A 6000-nucleotide genomic window follows, 5' to 3' on the forward strand; every position below is an offset into this window, starting at 1 on the left:
TTGGGGACTAGTAGCTCCTATGTTGTATTCCATTCTTGAGTTTGTGTAAGTGTGTAGTGGAGTGGGACAGAGTGTTCGCCATCTCCCTAGCCTGTGCTGCCAACTCCTGAGGGTATACTGCCCTAGAGAGGACCCTAGTGATCTTTAGTGTGCCGACACGTTGGGCAACCAAGTCTACTATAGGTACACTAAAAATTTGGCGATCCTGATAGGGACTCTTGTGAGTCAAGAGTTACCAAGATTTTGAGTCTATGGTAGTTCATCATCTCTACATGCCCAATATATGTTCTCGAGTGAGCTCTAGTTCTATCAGTCCCATCAAGAGTCCCCTCTCTGTCAAGTGCTATAGCCGCAAGCGGCCAGTCCACTTTGTGCCCCCCAGAAGTCATCCTGCGCTCCTCTAACTCTACCCATGGCCACAGTAAATCATGGTCACTCCGAGAACAACCCTCCAGCTCCAGAACCCTTATCTGTGGTGTTGGGCCGGGTTAATATCAAGCTTCCCACATTCAAAGGCTCCACCTTGGAAGATGGAGATGACCACGTGTGGTGCTTCATCTCTATGTGCAAAAGCCATGGTCTGAAGAGGGAGGATGCCTACTTGGCTCTATTTCCATCCACTCTAGAAAGCTTAGCTGACAAGTGGTTTAGTCAGTTTGTAAGGGACCATTTTGTGGACTGGCCCAACTTGAGGGATACCTTCCTTTATGAAGACCGCATTCTCCAGGACTTGGGAAGACTTCAACTCTTTCCTAGGGAGAGCGTGTATGAGCTGAGACACGAACAAGGGTCTTGGTCTCCCGTCTGCCAACCTACCCCTGTGATGACTGCATGATCAAGCAATGGGTACTACAAGCCTTGCCCCTGTCCACCACCCAGCAAAAGATCAAAGAAAGTAGGCATGCACCTACCACCTCACTGGATTTCCAAGAGCTGGCCTCTCAACTAGAGAATGCGCGATTGATGTTTGAGCGCGACAACAGTTCCTCATCCTCCTGGGTCATGACCTCACAAGAAGACCCCGTGGCCATCCTCAAATGGGAATTGGACGCATTGAAGCTTCACAAGGCACAAAGTGAAGACAACACCCTAGCCTAGCTGAAGAAGGAAATAGAAGACCTCAAGGGGCTACAAGAAGCAAAGAAGATTGTGGTGCGCCATTTGCCAGGCTTCCGAACACTCCCCCCCCAAGAGTGCCCACGAAGAAAGTACTGCTCTTTCTGTGAGAAAGGCAGTCATGAGGACAAGGATTGTTACTACTTGAAGGGCTTCTGCCACTCCTGCATACACCCACACGCCCTCACCCCCTACCCCTTATCTTCCACCTCTCATGCCCACCCCACCATCTCCTACACCTGTTACCCTCGCGGTCACCCATGCACAAAACCAGCCTCCCCGCCCACCTACTCCCTGTAATCGTCCCATCTTATGCTACCCCTGTGGGGAGTATGGTCACTACCAAGGTCGGTGTCCCCTTCCAAAAGGGACACCCCGGTGCTGTCATTACCCTGAGGCCAAGGATCACTACACCCGTGAGTGACTGCCCGAAGCAACTGATAAAAAACAGAAGCAGGAGGGAGCACACACAAGGGAAGCAAACCCTAATCCATAACCATCAATCATAAAGAAGGAGAGAAGCCATAGTCATCATCTCTTTCACACACACAAAAGAGAACACAACATAGTGTTATGTCCACACTACAAAGTAAACCTAATGTAATGTCCACACCACACATGACCAGCTGGACGCAGTCATAAACACACCACACGATATCCATCTACCATACTGTCACTCTGTCACACAGCACCCATGTGCTATCCTCCAGTTGTATACGAGCTTGACATTTCAACACTCCCCCTCAAGCTCGACATGTCCATCTCTAGGACTCCCAATCTAGTACGGAAATACTCGAACTTATCCTTACCAAGTGCTTTGGTAAAGATATCTGCAACCTGCTCATCTGTCTGTACATATGTCAAATCAACATGCCCATCTAGCACTTTCTCTTTGATGAAATGGTAGTGGACCTCAATATGTTTGGTCCTGGCATGATAAACTGGGTTGCTAGCAAGCTGAATACTACTCATGTTGTCACAATGAATGACAACTCTCATATCACTCTGTAACCTGACATCATCTAGCAACCACATAGCCTCACATGCAGCTATGGCTGCTCCATGATACTCGGCCTCTGTGGTAGATAAAAAGGTTACTTTTTACTGCTCCAACTCACAGCTCCACTACCAAGGCTGAAAACATAGCCACTGGTAGACCTCCTGTCATATGCACTACCGGCCCAATCTGCATCTGTATATCCATAGACATGCATGTCTTTTCCTGCCTCATAGAAAAGACCATAATGCACGGTAGTTTTGACGTATCTCAGAATACGTCTCACAGCATCCAAGTGAGGTTTACGAGGACTCTGCATAAACTGACTTACCAAACCAACTGCATAGCTGAGATCTGGCCTCGTAATGGTCATGTAGATAAGGCTACCAACCATTTTTCTGTACATGGTGATATCATCAAGCTCATCACCCAAATCAGCCCTAAGCTTCATGTTTTGCTCTAATGGTGTCAACATTGGTTTGCATGCTGTCATACCATACTTTGCCAGCATGTCAAGTGCATATTGCCTTTGCACCAGCCATATACCCTTGCTTGTTCTAATCACCTCAATGCCAAGAAAGAACCTTAAATCACCAAGGTCTTTCATATCAAACTCTTTGCATAAAGAGGCCTTAACCTCATCAATGCCTTACTCACAATCACCTGTGATAATTAAATCATCAACATAAATGACTATCATCACGATACCATCATGTGTCTTCTTCACATAAAGTGAAGAGTCTGCATTTCCAACCACAAATCCAATACTGATAAGATATCTGCTAATCTTGTCACTCCAAGCACGAGGTGCTTGCTTCAAACCATATATTGCTTTCTTTACTGCAAACAAAAGTAGGATATTCTGGATGTACATATCCTTCTGGCTGTTCCATGTACACCTCTTCTTGTAGTTCACCATTAAAGAAAGCATTTTTTACATCCATTTGATGTAAAGCCCAACCTTTTTGTGCTGCTAGTGCAATGATAGACCTCACAGTAGCCATCTTAGCCACTGGGCTAAAAGTTTCATCATAATCAAGACCATAAGTTTGTGCATATCCTTTAGCGACCAGCCTTGCTTTATGTCTCTCTAGGCTGCCATCTGACTTGCACTTTACTTTATACACCCATTTGCAACCAATTGCATTCCTTGCGGTAACTCAGCCAATTCCCATGTATCATTTTTGTCCAAAGCATCCATCTCTTCATCTATGGCTTTCTCCCATACATGCTCTCCAATAGCCTCTGTATAGCATGTAGGTTCCACATGCTTCACCATAGATGTCATGTATGCATAGTGCATAGCAAAATCTCGATATGTCAATCTTTCAACTGGATATCTGACTCTCTGGGATCTCCGCAATGCATGCGGGTCACTCTGTACACCTGTAACTCTAGCATGTGGTGGCACATATCTGTCCTGCCTAGCACCAGGTGTGCGTAATACAGGTATGCCAAGCTCCTCATCCAAACTCTCTGAACTAGATGACTCATAACCTGTGATTCCAATTCCTTCGACTTTCTTCTTTCCTTTATCCATAGCACTACTCCCAGTGCTCACACTCTCATGCCTCAAACGTCCTGACCATGGACGTACACTGCTACTCTCAGCTTCTGCTCTGCTGGCCCAGACATAGTAGTAGAACTAGAACTTGCTTGTGGCAAGTTCACAAGCACATCTGCCTCAAGTGACTCAATGACTCCCTCATCTTTTGCTTTGTACCAACTAGCAAGCTCATCAAACACCACATCTCGTGAGATGACCACTTGTCTAGTTTGAGGGTTATAACATTTGTATGCCTTTCGATCCTGTGCATATCCAACAAATACACATTTCTCTGCCTTAGGATCCAACTTCCTTCTTCTTTCGTCAGGCACATGTAGGCTACGCATCAAAGACTTTGAGATGTCCAATGTCTGGCCTGTAACCTATAAGCCGCATCTCTGACGTGCTTCCATGAATGGCTGCTGTAGGTGTTTTGTTCAGTATATACACTGCAGTAGCACATGCTTCTGCCTAATAGTAATCTGGCATGCTCTTTTCATTGAGCATTGCCCTTGCCACTTCACATATGACTCTATTCTTTCTCTCAGCCACACCATTCTGCTGAGGTGTATACCTGCAAGTCAACTGTCTTCTTATTCCATGCTTCCTCAAGAAATGCTCAAAGCTTTTGAGGTGTATTCACCACCTCCATCTGTTCTCAAACATTTAATCCAACAACCATATTGCTTTTCTACAAGAGCTTTGAAATCCATGAACTTTTCCAACACTTCACTCTTTTCTCTCAGAAAGTATATCCATGTCATCCTGCTGAAATCATCTATGAATGTCACATAGTATAGACTGCCTTTGATAGATGGGTTTTGTGCAGGGCCCCATACATCACTGTGTACTATCTCAAGTGGCCTGTTACTCATATTTCCTTCTCTAGGAAACCTCAACCTTGCCTGCTTTCCAAACTGACAGGCTTCACAAACATGCATATGTCCATCATATTTGAATCTAGGCAATCCACTGATAATGCCTCTTGTTTGCATGTTCTTTAATCTCTGTATATTGACATGTCCAATCCTCTTGTGCCACATATCAATATCCTGCACAATCCCATTGCTCTTTGAAAACATGGCTGAGCTCAATTCTGGTATGCCTACATCCAATTTGAACAACCTTCCTTCCTTCTTGCCCTTGGCAATCAATCTACAGCCATGCTTAAAGTCTTCCACAAAACAGCCATTCTCATTGAATCTTACTTGTAGTCCCTGCTCAACCATTTGGCCTACTGATGCCAAATTCTTTGTAATGGATAGTACATATAGCACTTCTGACATATTCTTCACATTTCCATCATGCATCCTCAAAGGCACACTGCCAACATGTGTTATAAGGTGCTGAGTATCATCTCCTGTGTGACCACATAACCATTTGTACCCACCAATGGTTGCATCTTCTCAAACCACTCACCATGACATGTCATGTGGTTTGAGGCACCCGAATCCATATACCATGACTCATCTCCAGCATTCTGAGAATCCATTGTCCCCATAATGTGCTTCATTGCAAAAAGATGATTTGAACTCCCATCATTGTTACTAGTAGATGCATAATTTCCATGTTGTGGTCTTCCATTCCTGACATCATTCTGCTTTTTGTAACAATCTTTTGCCATATGTCCAAGTTTGCCACAATAGTGACATTCAATCCCATTCAAATTTTGTTGAGGACCTTGCCATCGTCCGCTACCACGAGCACCTGTTCCAACTCTCCCCCTATGGGATTGAAATCCACGACCTCCACGTGATCCAAATGATGACTGTGAATTCTGAAAATTCTGATTTGATTGTGGTTGAGTAGACCTGTCATTCCAACCACGTCCTCCCACGGCCTCGAGGGGTAAATCTCCCCCTGCCTCGAGAGCCTCTAGATGAGTAAAAAGCCTGATTCCTTGCATGCTCATCATTACTGGATGAGGATGCACCACCTGTAATATTCATACCACTAAGTCCAAGCTTTAATTCTTCCACAATGAGCAATGACACAAGCTCATTAAAGTCTGGCATTCCTCCCAACCATACTGAGATGGAAGTATCAAAAGATTTGTACTCCCGACCTAGACCACGCAATGTGAGAGCAACCAAATCATCATCATCCATTGGGGCATGAATTGATGATAGTGAATCTACATAACCCTTGATTTCGTGAACATACTCATGTATACTCCTATTCCTTCGTGTTACACTGTGAATCTGTTGCTTTAGTTGTATCTTCCTTGCACCAGTGTCTGTCTCATACATTCGGCACAATATATCCCATGCTTCTTTCGGTGTATCTGCATCTTGGATGTGAATAAGCAAGGCATCTGTTACACATATTGAAAAGTAATGCA

Source organism: Cibotium barometz, chromosome 3 (assembly GCF_041138505.1).
Source record: "Cibotium barometz isolate CiBa-2024 chromosome 3, ASM4113850v1, whole genome shotgun sequence".
NCBI lineage: Eukaryota > Viridiplantae > Streptophyta > Polypodiopsida > Cyatheales > Cibotiaceae > Cibotium > Cibotium barometz.